This window comes from Trachemys scripta, chromosome 22 (assembly GCF_013100865.1).
Source record: "Trachemys scripta elegans isolate TJP31775 chromosome 22, CAS_Tse_1.0, whole genome shotgun sequence".
In the NCBI taxonomy this organism is placed as follows: domain Eukaryota; kingdom Metazoa; phylum Chordata; order Testudines; family Emydidae; genus Trachemys; species Trachemys scripta.
This window is the reverse complement of record NC_048319.1, coordinates 10,270,183-10,290,017: the sequence shown is the minus strand read 5'-3', so window position 1 is coordinate 10,290,017 and position 19,835 is coordinate 10,270,183. Positions and strand designations below refer to the sequence as shown.

The 19,835-nt window shown below is 49.4% G+C and overlaps 1 protein-coding gene across 2 annotated transcripts in view; it reads right to left on the bottom strand.

The window, feature by feature from the left end:
* The window catches only part of LINGO3 (leucine rich repeat and Ig domain containing 3), a 116,791-nt gene that overhangs the window by 77,414 nt on the left and 19,542 nt on the right, over nt 1-19,835 (bottom strand). For both annotated transcript variants that reach the window (XM_034755447.1, XM_034755448.1), the window contains exon 2: nt 666-770. The gene's annotated coding sequence lies outside the window, so the exon portion shown is untranslated. The remainder of the gene's footprint in view (nt 1-665; nt 771-19,835) is intronic.

Below are 19,835 nucleotides of genomic sequence, written 5' to 3'. Positions count from 1 at the left end.
ACACACACACACACACACACACACACACACACAGGCCTCACGTGTCACTCGCCTGAGCCGTGCCCCACCATCGATGCTGCCATTTATACGGGTGCCGGGGGGAAAGCAGGGGATACTCCACATGCCGCTGTATGGAGTGTAGACGTACCTTCAGTAGGCACTAGGGGAGTTGACGGGGGTGAGAAGCATTAGCTTGTCTTTGGCAAGCGCTTTCAGCATGGAAAGTAATAATTAGTGCTTTTCAGGTTGCCAGACAGGAGCCAAGGTGCAGCAGTATGATTCCCTTTGGCACATGGGGAAACTGAGGCATGGTGTTTAATGGACTTTTCTGAGGTCGTAGAAGGAGCCAGGGGCAGGACCGTGATTAGAAACAAGTTCTGTGCTTAAACTAATAGATCAAACCCTCAGCATCAACCTCTGTCCAGCCACAGACGAGGTCAGGCTCCATCCAACCAATTCCCTGAGCTCTCCACTGCTTTGTAATCTACAAGAAGCCTAGGAGATCAGTAATTTCACATGACACCAGTGCTGGGGCGTTGCTGAGCTCTGCAAGCCAATGAGTCCGTGAGGAGAGCCAACAGAACCACACGAGCAGTCACACTCCCATCAAGGGGAGAGTCAGGAAAATGCAGCCCAGAGGCCCTGCAAACCAGCCACTCACTTACCGTTCTGCAGCTCCGAGTTCGTACCAACATCTGGGTCCGTCGGGGCACGTGGGGGCTGGGAAGCTTTACATGGCAAACGTTTCTGCACAGCAGGTTGGCGATCGTCTGGAGAAAGCGAGAGACAAAAAAATAATAATCATGCACTCCAGCCTCCAAAGGGAGGGGTTTTGAACCGTCTTCTTGGATTACCATCAGGCACTGACGTCACTGCATACACCAATGGAAAGGTAATTTCCCCTTGAAGTGCAATACGGTTCTGGATCTGACCCAGGCCCTCTCAGATCTGCCATTTCTAGGTACTAATAACAATCCTCTTTCCACAGTATTTTTGACCCTGAAGGATCCATTAGAAATGGAAGGGTCGTTGGACCCTGCACTGAACGGTTGCCACCTCTGGGTGGGATGCTTAGCAGCACTGCTACACTGCCCCAGAATTAAGAGTGGGAAGCTGTAGCAGGTGTGACAGACCCACACCAGTGGGGTACAGGAGTCTGGTAGAGGGCAAATATACTGGTCACTGGATGAGTAGTTTTCTGTTCCCTGAGTGACCAGAGAAGGGGCTGAACTAGAGTAATCAGGAACCTGCTAGAACCAGTTAAGGCAGGCAGGCTAATTAGGACACCTGGAGCCAATTAAGAAGCTGCTAGAATCAATTAAGGCAGGCTAATCAGGGCACCTGGGTTTTAAAAGGAGATCACTTCAGTTTGTGGTGTGAGTGTGAGGAGCTGGGAGCAAGAGGCGCAAGGAGCTGAAAGTGAGAGTGTGTGCTGCTGGAGGGCTGAGGAGCACAAGCGTTATCAGACACCAGGAGGAAGGTCCTGTGGTGAGGATACAGAAGGTGTTTGGAGGAGGCCATGGGGAAGTAGCCCAGGGAGTTGTAGCTGTCATGCAATTGTTACAGGAGGCACTATAGACAGCTGCAGTCCACAGGGCCCTGGGCTGGAACCCGGAGTAGAGGGCGGTCCCGGGTTCCCCCCAAACCTCCCAATTGACCTGGACTGTGGGTTCTTCCAGAGGGGAAGGTCTCTTGGCTGTTCCCCAACCCACATGGTGAATCTCTGAGGCAAGAAAATCCACCAATAAGCGCAGGACCCACCAAGATAGAGGAGGAACTTTGTCACACAGGGTGGTCACCCCGCTCCTGCCCGGAGGGGTTAGAACAGCCTGGGGAGAGGGCTGCTCTGGGAAGAGAAAAACCTAGGCTGATTGGGGAAGCAGCCTCAGCTGGGGCCAGGCCACAGCTGGCCCTATAAAAGGCTGTGGGCCAGGAGCTCGCTCAGAGTCTCTCTGGCAGTAGGGAGAGATGGGCCTGGCTGCTTGGGAGCACAGCAAAATACCTAGAGTGGAGCAGGGCTGGGGGAAAGGCCAGAGGAGCTGGGGAGCTCTGGCCTGGAAAACCCCCAGGCTGCAGGCCTTGCTAAAGGCTGGAAAAGGTCCTGGGGTTGCAGAGGGGCAGCCCAAGGATAGGCAGAGGCAGCAGGTGCAAACCCCTGATGATGAGTGGCAGTCTGCCCCAGGGAGCGAGGGCTAGGTGATGACTGGCAGAGGCCATAGACTGAGGTGAGGTGGGGATAGAGGGTGGGGGTTCCCCAGGGAGGGGAGACCCAGATCTGTGGAGGGGTACTGCCAGGGGGCAGCACCCTGGCCTGAAAGGGGCGCCGGAGTCCAGAAGAGACTCGGGGCCCAGTGGCAAGTGGGACGCCAGTCTGCAGAGAGCGCTCCGGAGCTGGAAACGCTAATTCCCTGGACGACCAGCAGGAGGCGTCGCACCGGTGAGTCCCGGCCCGTGATGGAAGCGAAGATGACGTCCACTGAGGCTATGAGGCAGAAGTGTAGGGAAGCCCAGATTGGGGTTTTGGCCTGTGTGCTGGGGCTAGAACCACTGATTCAGCCATGATGTTGAATGACATTTAGCCAGGACCTCATATTTGATATCGCATCTGAAGGATGGCGCTGCTTACCAGCAGGGCCGACCCTAGGCCAAATGGTGCCAGATGTGTGGAGCCCACCCCCCCATTTGTTAAACTTGAATACCTGCCCTTGCAGTAGTAGGATTTTATGTTTGAATTTTGCATAATTTCGAATAAAAAATAAAGAATAATCAAATAATAATGTAGCACCTTTTAAAAGTATTGATATGATTTAACCATATCCTGCCAGCCATCCTTTTTGAAGAGCAGAAAGGAATGGCCTAATACGCCATTGGTAGAAATGCATCAGCCTTAATTTCTTTGTGTCTGGACTAATTTCAAGGCAGTAACAGACTTTTGAGGGTCACCACGTTGTTGTAGGTTTGGGGCATTTTAAAATAAGTAAAAGAATGCCAGGATTGTTTTCTTTTGCATTGCAACTTGATGTTCCCGTGCAAAATGTTCGGCGTAAATTAATTCTGTTTTGTGTGTGAATAAAAAGTGTGTGTGTGTGTGTGTGTGTGTGTGTGTGTGTGTGTGTGTGTTAAAAGAGAAATGTAAAGGCCATCGCTGAACCAGATGGTCTGGGGAGGAACCGGAGACAGACGCAAGGGCACCCGGAGGCTGCAACCCGCCCCTATTGAAATGTCAAAGCAAAGCAGATTGACGACTCTAAAAATAAGACCGGCACCTATCAATGAGGACAAAATAGCTGTAATCAAAACCAACATGAAAACTCCCTAAAACACTTAATACAAAAAAACAAAATAAAAAATAAGAAAAAAGATTTATAAAAAACCAAGCACTCGTCAAACAACAAATTGATTACAGCATGAGAGTGCAAAACTCATTGGTCCCAATGAGGGAAAAATCACTATATAAACAGGTTTCAGAGTAGCAGCCGTGTTAGTCTGTATCCATTGTCTACAGCCAAGCTCTAAGATATAACCGCATTTGCTCCAATCCCTCAGATAGAGACAAGCATCTACAAGATCTCTATCAAGCATTCTTAAAACTACAATACCCACCTGCTGAAGTGAAAAAACAGATTGACAGAGCCAGACGAGTACCCAGAAGTCACCTCCTACAAGACAGGCCCAACAAAGAAAATAACAGAACACCACTAGCTGTCACCTTCAGCCCCCAACTAAAACCTCTCCAGTGCATCATCAGAGATCTACAACCTATCCTGAAAGATGATCCTTTACTCTCACAGATCTTGGGAGACAGACCTGTCCTCGCTTACAGACAACCCCCCAACCTAAAGCAAATACTCACCAGCAACCACACATCACTGAACAAAAACACTGACCCAGGAACCTATCCTTGTAATAAAGCCCGATGCCAACTCTGTCCACATATCTATTCAAGTGACATCATCATAGGACCTAATCACATCAGCCATACCATCAGGGGCTCGTTCACCTGCACATCTACCAATGTGATATATGCCATCATGTGCCAGCAATGCCCCTCTGCCATGTACATTGGCCAAACCGGACAGTCTCTACGCAAAAGAATTAATGGACACAAATCTGACATCAGGAATCATAATACTCAAAAACCAGTGGGAGAACACTTTAACCTGTCTGATCATTCTATGACAGACCTGCGGGTGGCTATCTTACAACAGAAAAACTTCAAAAACAGACTCCAACGAGAGACTGCTGAGCTGGAATTGATATGCAAACTAGATACAATCAACTCAGGATTGAATAAGGACTGGGAATGGCTGAGCCATTACAAACATTGAATCTATCTCCCCTTGTAAGTATTCTCACACTTCTTATCAAACTGTCTGTACTGGGCTATCTTATTACTTCAAAAGTTTTTTTTCTCTTACTTAATTGGCCTCTCAGAGTTGGTAAGACAACTCCCACCTGTTCATGCTCTCTGTATGTGTGTGTGTATATATATCTCCTCAATATATGTTTCACTCTATATGCATCCGAAGAAGTGGGCTGTAGTCCACGAAAGCTTATGCTCTAATAAATTTGTTAGTCTCTAAGGTGCCACAAGTACTCCTGTTCTTTTTATATAAACAGGGGGCCTTGCCATGAAACTTTGGGTTCGTCCTGCCAAGACTTCCCTGGAGCATCATGTCATGACTGACGGAACCCGGCTCCCCCCTACCCGTGATCAACCTAGCTGGCCACTAGATTGATCCAGACTCTGGACTAGTAACTATAACATTGACTGGTGGGAGTGTGTGTATGTGTATGCATATGCTAACGATTGTATCGTCAATAAATGGGGCGTATTGCCTTTTCCCCTAAAAAAGATCCCATGTGCTTCTTTTAAGCATAACACCCTGGTGCCCTAAGCCCAGTACCTGCCCCCAAGTCCAGCACTCCAGGCAGTCGCCTGGGTCACCTGCCCTCAAATCCGGCCCTGCTTATCAGCACCAAGCTAGTTCAACGCAGGCTCGGAAGGAAAAGCCCTTCCTACCCAATCAAGCCTCCCATTTCCTGCAACTTCTATCCAGGTTCTGATCGAGCCAAAATTTGCTGAGATTGCAAGCTCAGACTAGTTCTCTTGGATTGCAGTGGCCCTGGCTGGCCGTAGAAGTGATGAATCTACGTTCCATACTGCCACTCCAGAGCTGTGGGCTAGGAAGTCTCTTCATGCAACATGCATTGGTACGGCTTTACTAGAGTATTTATTAATTCACTGGATTCATTTCAAACTCACTTTGTGCCTAAAAAAAAAAAGGTCTTATTCATTGTAAAAATCTCCCTTCTTTGGATGGGGAGCCAGCTAGTATCCATTTATGTATTATAAATGATCCCAAACCTAGGCTGAGCCTTCACAGAGCTGTTTTATTCAGGCTGTGAATGAAAAAACGTGCCCCTGCTTTGGGGTGTATGGCCAGGGAGCCACACACCCCTCCCATCTCCAAGCCCTCTCTCCCACCAATCCCTCCTCTCAGATCTGCAGCACGTTGCCATGAGGAGCATCAAAGGAGGACTGAAATGTACAAGGTGGATAAAAAGATCTCCCGTGGGATTGATAACACCCTGATAACAGAAGCCGTTACAGCAGTTTAATAAAGCCGAGCCTCCTCTTTGGCAGGTCTAGATCCAACAGGGGATTCGTAGCTGAATGAGAGAGAAGCTGAAACCGAGATCTGAAGATAGTCTATAACCAGCTGTATGTGTTTTCTTTTTCTACAAGTGAATTTAGTACTGGGGAAAGGTGCCAGACTGGCAGCCCTGCTGAGAGAAGGCCTGGTTCATCCTGAGGACACTGACAGGTCACGTTGGTGGTGATCTTGGGGGGTTCACCTTCCTTTGCAGCACAGAATGAAGGTCGCTTGCTGGAATCATCTGGACACATCTCACTTCATCAATTCGTGGCCACTGGTGCACCGTGCTCCCTCCTATTCTTTGCCTGTGGTACACAGTAGTTTAGTCTCTTGAGGGCTGTAATCCTTTGGTCTAATTCTGGTTGTTGGGCTAGTGGGCGGGTAGCTGGGTGGGATTGGTGGCCTGGGATACAAAGGAGGTCAGACGAGATGATCTGCTGGTGCCTTCGTGCCTTAAACTCTACGGCAATGTGGGCATAGGACAGTGCATGGCAGGCAGGACACACTTCCCATCCCTGTCTCCTCACCTGTGTGCCTCGACACGGAGCTGGAGAGCCCACGGGTAAGGGAAGGCATTCACTTTCCATGGCCAGTCAATCTTTGTGCCACCAAACTCTGCCAGCTGCAATGTGGGTTTGCAACAACCCAGAGATCCACTGGGTTTCCTAGTCACACTCCTGACTGCGTCTGGGAAGGTGTCTGCCAGGCCACTAGAGACCTTGCCTTCCTCTGCCCAGCAGAACATAAGAGCGGCCATACTGGGTCAGACCAAAGATCCATCTAGCCCAGTATCCTGTCTTCCGACAGTGACCAATGCCCAGTGCCCCAGAGGGAATGAACAGAACAGGGAATCATCAAGTGATCCATCCCCTGTCGCCCATTCCCAGCTTCTGGCAAACATAGGGTGACCAGATGAGAGGAAGAAAATATTGGGACACCGGAGGGGGGATCTGCAGGGGGAGCAAAAAAAAAAAAAAAAGCCGAGTGCCGGCAGAGCGAAATATCGGGACAAATTGCGTCTCGACCAGAGATCGGTCGGGACACGGGACAAACACCTAAAAATCGGGACGGTCTGGTCACCCTAGGCAAACAGTGGCTAGGGACACCATCCCTGCCCATCCTGCCTAATAGCCATTGATGGCCTGTACTTTGGCTGAAGGATTGGGCCCATTTTATTATAATATGAATGAGGGCCACGGCGCTAACAAGCCCTGACTTCTGCAATTACCTGGGACTCCTGCCTGGCTGGGGAGACCTGCTAGGCAATCAGATCCCGCCTTCAGCACAGGGTATTCTAAAGCAGCCTATTCCCACAGCCTGCCTGCGTCTCACAGATCAGCTACCCACCTGAAAACTGTCTCCCTCATGCCTCACTCAACTGCTTTCTCCTGGAACAATGAGCCGGAGGTGGCAATCTTTCCCCACCCCGTAATCAGCGCTGCGGCAGGCTGCATTATACTCCCAGAATCGTGACTTCTGCTTTCTCCCCTCTGTGGGCTGCATTTCCCAGCGCACCCCGGGACAACTTGCTCCCCGGTTTCCCATTGGCTGGCTTTTTTCAAAACAACGGCCTCTGGTGACCGGGGAGAAGGGAGGAAAATATCAGGGAAGGGGAGGCAGGGAAAATAATCCAAGAGCTTTTTGTCAAAGTGTGTCAGCTTCCACCCACGCTGGTAAATGCCGGGCCCATCCCTATTCTTGCCTGGTCTGGTCAGCGCTACCAAGAGCTGCAAAAACGGAGTTAACGTTCATTCTTTGCTAAGCACCGATGCGCCCACCACTGTACGAGATACCAATAAAGACAAGCCGTGCCCTAGTTCTGACACCATGGACTCCAAGAGCCCCCTCAGGGACGTGTTCTGCTCCTGCGGTGATGGGAGCGATATAAATACACTGACAGATGGACAGAGCACGTCCATGGGCTCTACCACTCCTATGGGCATTGGCTCGACCGCCACAATATTGCCCTCGACTTGGTTTTAATTCAGGATGATGGTGATGCACGAGAGAGCAAATTCTCCGCTGGAGTTCACTTCGCTGACGTCAATGGGACGTGCTTAAAGTTAAGTGCTTTGCTGAACCGGGACCCCCCTCCTCCACCACACATGCTGCTGTGCAAAGTTTCTGCATGGCAAACTCACCCAGAGAATAGCTGGGGAAAAAAGAAGCATCATTTAAAATTCTCCACACTGGGCAGCATTGGCAGGTCAATCTTTCTGGTGCGGCTGACTTGCCAAGCTCATCTTTCCTAAGAGGGGGGAGCAGCACTGGGAATTGGGCATTGGACCCCCATCACCATGGGCCTCTCTCCACTCTCAGTGCCCCAGATTGTCTATGGCAGGGATTAGGAGGCCTAGATTAGAATCTTCATCCATGCTCAAGGCAGGGTTATTTTAAAAACCCATGGAAATTCTCAGACAAAAAACTTTGTTAACCTCAAATTCTAGATGTTAAGTGACATTAAAAATACAAGCCAAGAATGTTATCATTAAGGATGCCTAAATATTAAAAAAAATAGAATAATAGAATACCAGGGTTGGAAGAGACCTCAGGAGGTCATCTAGTCCAATCCCCTGCTCAAAGCAGGGCCAACCCCAACTAAATCATCCTAGCCAGGGCTTTGTCAAGCCAGGCCTTAAAAATTTCTAAGGTGGAATCTCCATCCACCTCCCTAGGTAAAATGTGTGGAGATTATTAGTTAAAGTCACTCAGAAAAGATCCCAGTCCCTTAAAGTTCATACATTCTCTTACAAAAAAAATTGACGTAGAAAAATGGTCCATTGGACATTCCCCAACCAACTTCAACTTTGACCCTGTTGTCTTCATGCTCTGTTTTTGTGCAATACAGTAGGTGAATGATTTGTCTAACAACTACGCTATGATGCCAAATGACAGGATTTTTATAAGGAGAATGAATCAATCAGAAATAGTTCGCAATTTGAGGAACTATACATTTTACAGCATAGGCGTGAGACTATACGTTTCAGTTACATACCATTGATAGATACAAAACAACGTGGCTTCTGTATTGTCTAAATAATGGGATAATAATGGGATAATTGAGATGTACAGCTCACAGCCTATTGTTTAGGTATTTCACGGCACAGCAGTTATAGTAACATATGATGGTGTTTCTATCTGCTGAGAGTGTTCTGAGGCGAGAAGTACAGTTTTTTTGATAGCTCAGGTCAGAGTTAAGGCTGCTTTTGGAATGTCTAATGCAAATGTTAATGTGTCGCATTAGCAAATGAAACACCTGAGTATTTTACCCTTCTCTCCCCAAAAATCACATCTGAACAAAACCCATGGAATGCTCAATACATAGTCAATTCCTGCTGCTTGCTATCCTCTTCCTGCATTTGTGTGTTTTCTACCTAGATTGCAAGTTCTCTGGGGCAGTGACCTCGCCTTCAGACCCTTCTGCACAGAGCCTAGCACACAGTTAGCAGTTGGATAATGCCACAATTACATTTTTACAAGAACATCTGAATTTAAGTGCATTAGCCTCTCCATATCCATTACTTTGACTGATCATTTCCATACATTTGAATGATTAGGGTCTCAACTGTAATGTTCTTGGTAGGTATTTTAGGTAACATGTCTCCTAGCAACCTTAAACTTCAAGTTGACTAAGTTTGTTGTCTGGAAACCTATTATAAATTCCAGCTGCCTTTGAAATGGGACCCAGAAGCACTTTAATTCATGGATTGAAAGGGTCACCTGTGATTTCACATATTGATCCTTTAGCTCTGTTGCTGAACTGTTATTTATTAGCTAGCTTCCAGTCTTAGAATCATAGAATATTAGGGTTGGAAGAGACCTCAGGAGGTCATCTAGTCCAATCCCCTGCTCAAAGCAGAACCAACACCAATTAAATCATCCCAGCCAGGGCTTTGTCTAGCCGGGTCTTAAAAACCTCTAAAGATGGAGATTCCACACCTCCCTAGGGAACCCATTCCAGTGCTTCACCACCCTCCTAGTGAAATAGTGTTTCCTAATATCCAACCTAGACCTCCCCCACTGCAACTTGAGACCACTGCTCCTTGTTCTGTCATCTGCCACCACTGAGAACAGCCGAGCTCCATCCTCTTTGGAACCCCCCTTCAGGTAGTTGAAGGCTGCTATCAAATCTCCCCTCACTCTTCTCTTCTGCAGACTAAATAACCCCAGTTCCCTCAGCCTCTCCTCGTAAGTCACGTGCCCCAGCCCCCTAATAATTTTCGTTGCCCTTTGCTGGACTCTGTCTAATTTGTCCACATCCCTTCTGTAGTGGGGGGACCAAAACTGGACGCAATACTCCAAGTGTGGCCTCACCAGCGCCGAATAGAGGGGAATAATCACTTCCCTCGATCTGCTGGCAATGCTCCTACTAATGCAGCCCAATATGCTGTTGGCCTTCTTGGCAACAAGGGCACACTGCTGACTCAAATCCAGCTTCATATCTTAGGACAGGTCTACATTACAAACTTACATTGGTAGAACTACATTGCTCAGGGTGTGAAAAATCCACACCCCCTGAGCAATGCTGTGATATCAACCTAGTCCCCGGTGCAGAGAGCGCTGTGTTGATGGGAGGGCTTCTCCTGTTGACAGTTACCGCCTCTCCCGGAGGTGGATTAGCGTCTTCACTGACATGCGACAGTGACTCTGGTGCACCAGTAGAGCTGCAGCATTTGACGTGTAGACCTGGCCGTAGTACTTGAGAGAGGTAGGGTGATTTCCTGCAATATCCTCGCGAAACCCGATTGTATTAAGCTGATGTATTATTGTGGGTCAGGATTGTATATACCTCTCTGGGGGGAGATGTGATGTGAGGTCTGCGTGTTCAAAGGACTATACTGAAAACATGCCAGACAGGAACGAACTTCGGGGATAAGAAGTGTGAAGCGCATTTCTTGGGAAATACCCAGGGGGCAGTGAATGTAATTTCCCCCATCTCTAGTTATGCAGCAACACAGCCTTTGGAAACTATGCCCTGAGGAGTGGGGCACTGTTTGCTGATGAACTGTTCCTGGAGACAAGATCAAAGGCCCAAGCTGTATAAAGAAACAGCTGAACTGCTCAGCCTGGGTTCTGGTTCTGAATCTGAGACAGTTTGAAGTTGTAACCACAAGGAAACCCAGTTGTTAGTCCTTCAAAACCCACATCTACCAGAGCCCAAGGTTGGAGTTGTGGTGACCTCTGGGAAACTTTTTAGCATGTGTGTATGTTCTTTGATTATTTTTAATGGGTGTTCTCTGTAATGCTTTCACCTTAAGAATAAATATGCTTGCTTAGGGAGAGTTGGGTGGTATCTTGTAACTGTGAGTAGTTCATAACCTCTGGGAAGAAAGCAAAGCGCAGATGCTAGCCTGTTGAGACCCCGTGGCTGGCTGGGAATATTACAGCGCAGGCAGGGAACTGTGCAGCCTGGAAAAACCTTGGTCAGGAGGGGGAGAGACGTGGTTCTCTGCCCAAGAAAGGTGACAGCTGAGGAGCCTAGAGTAGGTGCCCTTGGTGTACCATGCATGGGGAACACAGGTGCAGTTGCCCCGAACTCTTACCCTTGTATCTCCCCCTTACTGTAATATCAGAGATCTGTGCAATCTTTAATGCACTCCAGCGAGGCGAGGCAAGGCAGGGCTTTTATCCCTACTGTACAGATGGGGAACCGAGGCCCGGAAGGACTAAGGGTAGGACTTTTAACCCAGTGGTTTCAGCTGCTCTGTGGAGAAATACTTAAAGAGAGGGAGGGATTTTCTGCGGTCCGGTGGTTAGGGAGGAGGTGGGAGACCACGGGGCCAGTCCCCTCCCTCCAAATCACTCTTCCATTATTTATTCACAGTGCAACAGCAGAGACCCAGGAAGCGCCCCCTCATAATATCCCCTAGCCCCATGGTCAGAGCACTTTCCCGATAGGTGAGAGATATCCCCTCTTTCAATCCTCTCCCCTCTGGCAGAGAGGGGGAAATTGAACCTGGGTCTCCCACATCCCAGGTGAGTGCTCTAACCACTGGGCTAAAAGTTAGAGGGGTGGGAGCAGCAGCAGCACCTTCCCCATCTTCCTCCCTCTGCTATATGTGGCCCCTAACGCGCTCCTTCAAAACACCAGCTTCGGTGCGGGACCCCCAGGAGCAAGGTCCTGTTGGTGGGGCACTGACAGAGGCAGCTGGCTGTGAGAGGGGGGCAGGCCTTAGTCCACACCGCTCCTGTCAGCATCCCCTTGGCTAGCTCCCCACCCAGCCGGCTGGCTTTGTAGATCGCATTCTGAGGTGCCTCTCTCCACCCATTCATTGTAGAGGGAGCCTAACTCAGGCTTTGTCCCATTCCTGGGATTTCCGGGGTGCCGTAACGCTCAGCATTGCCTGATTCCCCTTGTGGATCCCACCCCAAATGACCTGCGCATGGCCACACACAACGTCTGGGGTGGAGCAAGGGATTGAACCTGGGTTGACTGAGTCCTAGGCTCATGCCCCAGCTTCTGCACCGTGCTCCTTCCTACCAACAGCCATTGCCAGCCAGTCACAAACAACCGTCCCTCCCCCTCCCGACGGCCGGGAGGGACTATATCCTCTCTCCTTTCCCTGGTGGAGGAAGAACACATATACGAAATGCTGTGCTACGGCCATGTCGTACGTCCTGCTCCCAGGGCAGCCAACGGCAAACTCCCATCACTTCAGTGGGAGCAGGGCCAGGCTCATGGTGACGCCATAGCCGGTAACGTACTGCATCCATTACAGCTGCCCCACAGAAGAACGCAGCTGGTGCTGACGTTAGATGAAACATATATAGACATGAACCAGCCTGACATGGTCCACCCAGTAGAGGGCAGTAAGAGGTAAGAAAGCTCCCACTCCAGTTCTCTGGTCCTCCAGGAATACCTCCAGTGAAAACATGGGAAGATGAAGTTTGATAGTCCGGATACTTCGAAGGTGAAAAGCATGTAGAGATTGTTGTGGGGTGTTGAAAACAAAATTCAGGGCTTCTTTATACATCATAAAGTAGAAGAAAAAAAAGAAAAGAAAAGGCAGGAACCCCTTTTATTTCCATTTGCAAGTACTTTAAAGCACTGTCTCTCAAGCTTTCCAGACGACTGTACCCCTCTCAGGAGTCTGGTTTGTCTTGTGTACCCTAAGTTTCACCTCACTTTAAAATGACTTGCTTACAAAATCAGACCTAAAAATACAGAAGTGTCACAGCACAGTAGTACTGAAAAATGGCCCACTTTTTCATTTTTACCATATAATTATAAAACACAGTCCATTTGAATATAAATATTGTACTTACATTTCAGTATATAGAGCAGTATAAACAACTCATTGTCTGTATGAAGTTTTAATTTCTACGGACTTTGCTAGTGCTTTTTATGTAGCCTGTTGTAAAACTAGGCAAATCTCTAGATGAGTGGCTGTACCCCCTGGAAGATCTCTGAGTACCCTGAGGAGTACACACATACCACTGGTAGAGAACCACTGCTTTAAAGGGCAGTGTGGGAGGCTGGAAAGTTGCATGATTTTTAGGAGGGACAGAGCATGCAAACAAAACGGTCTCTGCATAAACCCCCCAAGTGGAAGAAAGAGGGAGATCAAGAACAGCTGGGAGAAAAAGTTGGTATTTCAGCTGAATGAATTCAATGCGGGATGGTGGGGAGATAAGTGGAGGACAGAAATTGAAACTGTGGTAGGAACTCCCCTTTAAAGCATAGCTGGTCATTGCCAAAGTAGCATGAGGCAATTTCTTCCTGATAATTCAGCTAACAATGGGATTTATTGGAACATGGAATTTCCCCTGCGAAGTGGTGGTAGTCCTATTGCTTGGGATTTTTAAAACAAGACTGGGCATGGCCTCGGAGAATCTCCTGATTGGGGATGAAGTAGAAGAAACAGGCGAAACCAAGCGTTGCCAACTTTACCCCAAGTCTGGTGTTATTTAGTGTTTTCCTTGAAGTCCCAGCTCTTGGAGTCCTGTGATTGCGTGTGAATCTCTGCTTTCATTAAAAAAAAAAAAATTCTAATCCTCATGGCTGTGAAGAAATATCTTGAAAATATGAGCCTCATTTATCCTAACAACTCAAAAGCCAAATGATAAAAAACCATCACCAACAACCCCGCCAAAATAAACCAAATCAAAGAGCTAAATTGGTTAGTTAAAAACAAACAAACAACACGAGATTTTTAGAACCAAATCACACGATTGTTTGAATGCATGGAGGTTGATGGTACCGCCTAATTCGTGTGTGTGTGCGCACTTTTAAAGCAAGTTCTACTGCTTGAGTCAAAGAAGTCCACAGCATAGGGCCTTTGACCCACAGTTGAGCTGTTCTGGTGGCATCCCGCAGAGGGCAACGTTGGCACACCTCCCCTAGCCAGTCCGCTATCGTATATAAAGCAAGTCACACACATTTGAAACAAGACTTGTTTAAAGTAATTGCTGGCTTGGGCGGGCTTCTGATTGACCTTGGTAGTAACAGGTAATTTTTGCTGCTGCTGTTATTAGCACACAGGGGGATCTGTTACGGGCTGTTAATTTGTAATTGATGTTTTCTATTCGATGTCAGACCTGGAAAAGCTTTGCCGCTAGGCCCCACATAGGACATTTCTGCACAAATAAACAGGACACAGACAGGTCAACAAAAGTAGCAAGTAAAATGTACCTGCCCTAGCTTTCCTTAGGAAAGCAACATCCATTTACTATTTCTTATACGATACCAATGTCCCCAGCACTGGATGAGGCATGAAGAGACCGGCTTTACCCTAAGAGACGAGTACAGAGAAGGTGGGAAATCCAAAGGGAGCTACGTAATTAAACCAAACGACTCCTCACTTCTTGTGGGCATTGTAAAAAATGCAGAATGAGGCGAGCGAGGCCATAATGCATTAGATCAGAGGTTCTCAAACTGTGGTCTGTGGACCACCAGTGGTCCACAAGCTCTATTCAGGTGGACGCACACGAGAGAATGAAGGGCCACCCACCTAATTAGTGGAGCCTTGCAGGTGTGGCTCCACTAATTAGGTGCCTGGACCCTGGAGAAGATGCACATATAAGGTGAGGTGGTGGCCTTGGGGGGAATAGAGTATAGGTGGGAGGGGGCAGTGGGATGAGAAGAGGGGGTGGGGGGAAATTTGGGATCTGAAGGGCCAGAGAAAGAGGCGACTTTCCTCAACTCCAGGGCTGCAGCTGCCGGGGAGAGACCCCCTCTCCTTCCCAGCCTCAGCTCTGTGGCTGCTGTGACAGGGGAGAGCTCACCTCCCTTCCAGCCCCAGCTTGGGGGCTGCCGCAACAGGGGAGAGAGGGCACATCCATTGCAATAGAAAGGTAAAACTACTGATATGAAAATATGAGTCGTGTGCTTTTATTTGTAGAACAAAAAAAGTTAATTACTACAATAGTTAGCTAATGGTACAAACAACATTTGGAAAGATCATTGAGTGGTCTGCCGAGACCCTCAGCAATTTTCAAGTGGTCCATGGAAAAAAATAATAATTGAGAACCACTGCATTAGAGGAAGACATAGAAGAAGGTTCAGAGTTTGGAGCAGAAGAGGATTCTATGGCATCAAGTCTGCTGTCAGTGGGTGTGAGCAGAGGGGGCGTGGAATATACTCAGAGATGGAGACCAGAGTATAAAACCTCTCTCTCGTTTTAAATCCGACGCAGTAGGTGACTTTTAGCATCCTCTATGGACCCTTCACCCATGGGCCAAGGAGCAAAAGATCTGTTGAACCATTAGAAACATGCACTGGCCTCTTCCAGTAACACACCAGTGCCTAGATGCCCCCTCCCCCCCCATAGACCATCATGGTTCTCAGAGGAAGCAGGATGGAGTATTGCTGGCAGTGAACAGGATCAGATGCAGCACAAGGGTTTCCTAGAATCCGACATTACAGCAAAGGCTAAACCATCATTCTTCTCCTCCGCCATTGCTGCAGAAGTGTAGGAGATGCTACTGCTCTGTCCAGTTAGGCCCCCTGAATGCCCGTGCTGCTTGATGGAAAGGCCCTGGTAGTGTGTCTGGGAGAACCACCACCACATTCCGGATGCTCCTCCAGACAACAAACCAACCACCCCCTGAAATCAAGCTAGAAGACCAAGACACTCCACAAGTGCCACCCCCGGCATGGCTGGTGGAGGATGCGTGGGGCGGCCAACGGAGAGGGGCGGCACCTGCGGCAATTCGGGGGCGGCAGGTCCGTCTCTCCCTCTAGGAGCGAAGGACCTGCCGCTGAACTGCCGCCGCCGATCGCGGCTTTTTTTTTTTTTTTGGTTGTTGTTGCTTGGGGCGGCAGAAATGCTGGAGCCGTCCCTGACGCTCAGTAACACCCAATACCTCTGCCGGCAGATATTGTTAACCTGCCCGAAAGCCTGCCACGTTTCGACCAATTCTCCAGGCGCCAGCCTTAGTGTGGCCAACTCTCCCAGTAGACTTTGCAATCAATCGCTGGGTCTCAAGTCCCCCATTTTTGAGCCAGCTACAGTAATTAAGAGACCAGCAGAGAAATACTTTCACCACCCCGCTCCCTCCCACATACAGCAGAACAAAGATCTAGCTCCAACCAGCAGCTCAGATTCCCTCAGAGGGAAGGAATTAATTTTTTCCCCTCGCGAGTAACTTAGCAGCGATACGCCTCCCTGCCTTGCATAACATGTGCCCCGTAAATGATCTTCTCTGATTAACACGAGAGCCCAGCTGACACTCAGGGTCTAAAACCGAGAGCGCTGAGCCTCACTGGGAGCGAGGAGCACACCAAAGGCTACAGTCAAGATGTCAGCTGTGTGCATGAGCGGGAGGATTAATGAAGGCGGAATTTTTTTTCTGGTTTGTAACAGTTTGTTAATATTCCTGCTCAGGAAAAAAAAAAAAAAAGGCACACTTTAGATTTTGTTTATGTCACTTAATATTCAGTTCGCTAATGCACCGTCCTGCTCTCCCTTCCTGGATCAGTATTTGATTACGGTGGTCTTTCCCTCCCAACCCTTACCTGCTGCTAATCTTTGTTCAAAAGTTGATGGCTCCAGGACGTGCCTTGGCCAATGTGAGTCAACAGGTAGTTGGCTGGTGGAGTGTTATGGTGTCAACCTTGACGGGTTCCATCAGTAAAGGATCCCACTGAGAAACCAGGGAGATCCAGCTGTGGACGTATGATGGTCTGTTTCTCCAGAGTACAGCTGGAAGAGAGATCATTTCACTATGAGGATAGTGAAGCCCTGGAATGGGTTCCCAAGGGAGGTGGTGGAATCTCCATCCTTAGAGGTTTTTAAGGCCCGGCTTGACAAAGCCCTGGCTGGGATGATTTAGTTGGTGTTGGTCCTGCTTTGAGCAAGGGGTTGGACTAGATGACCTCCTGAGGTCCCTACCAACCCTGATATTCTATGATCAGCATCACAGCGCTGATGGAGATTCTCCTCTAGGGCAAACACTGCAGTGGATCCTCTCCAACCCCGAGTTCCTACAATAGCAATCGTTACCACAGGACAAGAGGGTCTGACCCATTGAAAGGCGAGCGGGTATCCTGGCTGCGTTGAGTCAGGATTGTGGAGTAAATGAGATAGACACTCCCTCCCATGGGTACTCTTGGTCTCCCATGGTGAGATGTGTCGTGCAGAGACGACCTGACCAGAAACCAGATGGTGCCCAGAAGTGAGAGCGAAGCTGAGGAACTTGTTATTCCAACCGAGGTGAGAATTAAATGGAGAACTAAGAAGTGGCTCTGTCTGTGTGGAGATCCAGGGCATGTCCACACTGCAATTAGACGCCCGCGGCTGGCCTGTGTCAGCTGACTTGGGCTCAAGGGGCTTGGGCTGGAGGCAACAAAACTGCAGTGTAGATGTTCAGGCTCAGACTCCAGCCCAAGCTCCGGGACCCTGCGATGGGGGAGGGTCCCTGAACCCGGATGTCTACATAGCAGTTTTACAGCCCCCAGCCCAAGCCATCGGACCTGGACCAGCCACGGGCGTCTAATTGCAGTGCAGACATTCTCTCCGTGTCCAAACCGCCCTAAACGGTGGGGAACAAATCCATTATTTTATCCCTTTGGTGAAAGGGGACTTGAGAACCAGGGATTAACCTACCATGCATCTTCCCTCCCATCTCTCCACCTAGCAGAGAGACAATCCTCACTTGGACGTGCCAGCCAAGGGCAACCAAAAATCCCTGAGGATCCATTGAATGGCCACCTCGCCTCAAACCATGCAACTCAGCCCTTGTTTATCACTCTGGATCTGATCGGAAGTCCAGGTTCAAGGGAGTGCCAGCCAGAACGGACTCGGACGCTGTTTTACTGTGCAACCTCAGGTTCCTCCAGTTGTGAGCGGAGGAGAGCAATAATTCACCTGCTTCACGGTGTTATCACGACGTCACGACAGAGTCGCTTTGAGGACACCCTGCCACTCAGGCTGGGATTGTTCTGTTCAGCACATCACCTCAGAATTTTGCTTCATAAACGTCTTGGCTATTTACCGACACTGCAGGGCTGTTGTGAGGGTAAATTTAATGTCCATTAGACATTCTGAAGGTGTAACGCTCAGTTAGACACTGTGATGGGAAAAGGACGGGAGAAATATAATCTTTGAATGATTTTCCTTGTTTAAATAAAGGATGAAGCGGTGGATAAGCTGTGATGGAAACACAAGGACTAGAGAATCTGCTACCTTAGTCATCTGACAAATGGCCCCAGTGCCTGCCGAGAGGTGGAGAAGGATACGAATATTTATCATCATGATTTTCTTCCACAGATCTCATAGCACTTTACAGAGATGGGTATGTGCCATTATTCCCCGTTTTCTGTGCCTCCATTTCCATCTGTGTAAAAGTGATGCCGCTTTCCCAAGGTCACGCAAAGTTGCAGGCAGAGCTAGGAACAGAACTCAAGTCTCCTGACTCAAAACTCCAGCGTCGGCCAGCAGCCCATCATAAATCAGCTTTATACCGGGGAAGGTATTTCCCCTGGGCAGCGAGCGTGTGTTGGTGTGGCTCTCTGCTGTGTACCAGGCCTTATTAACACAAAACAGCACACTCCTGGAAATCTAAAAGCACCAAACAGAAATAAGACACCGTTACCTACACCCCGCTGACCTCTTCTGGCAGTTTTCAAAGACCCCAAGGCACTTTTTCCCAAGAGAAAGGGTGTCAAATAGCAACAGGACTGACCCAAAACCCCAGGTCCAAACACCCAAGAACTTCACAAAAGTTCAACTCTCGATTTTGTGACCTGGACCCCACCTGGCCTAAGTCTATCTTGGGTAAGTACATGCTCCCTTCGAGGAGATGCAAAATTCTTCATGTCACAACCCGACATGGTTGTGTAGCGTTGCTGTGCATGGTTAGGCCCAGTGCTTGATTTGTGCCAGGGCTCACCCCTGGGCTTGCCGTGTCAGTTATGCAAAACATTTGCTTGAGCCCCGGCCCCTCTTTCATAGCAAATTTAACACGGGTTAAGCCACTGCCATGCTCTGACCCAAAGGCGGCTGGTGTATTTTCAGTAGCGGGAATGCACGTGGGAGGCACTTAGAATGAAGGTACCATAAAAACACAAGAGATTTTCCTCCTTGCTGTCCCCTGAAGCAGAGGCGGATTAAGGTTTCCTGGGGCCCTGGGCCAGAGCAAGCGAGGGCCCCCCCACCCCTTCGGCCTGCAGTCCCGCCTCCATCCCTGCCCATGGCCCCACCCCTTTTTGCCCCTGCCCTGGGGCCCACCCCTGTTCCACCCAGAATCCCCCCATTCCAGCCCCCACTGCAGCCCCGCAACTCCTTTCTGCCCTCCCACCCCACCGCGGCCCCAAGACCAGAGAAGTTCTGTCCCTGTGCCACGGCCCTGGGGCGCAAGGGGGCCCGGGTGCTGGGGCTTGCCCCGCCATCTCCCACGCTTCTTCGGGGGACCAGGGTTGGGGTGCTGGGGCTTCTCCCACCCCACCCAGTGCTTCTGCCAGAGAGCGGGGTCAGGTGTGGGGGCTTCCCCTGCCTCCCTGCGGCTTCTGCTGGGGATGGGGGAGGGCCTAGTGGGGGGGAATGGGACTTCCCCCATCTGATGGCTGCTGCCATGGAGAGAGGACAGGGGCCACCCTTCCCGCGGCTTCTGCCAGGGAGTGGGGTTGGGGTGCGGGGTCTTCTCCTGTCCTGCCCACCCGGCAGCTGGGGCTCCGGGCTTCCACTGGTGGACGGACCCTGTCGGCCCAATGGCTAATACGCCACTGCCCTGAAG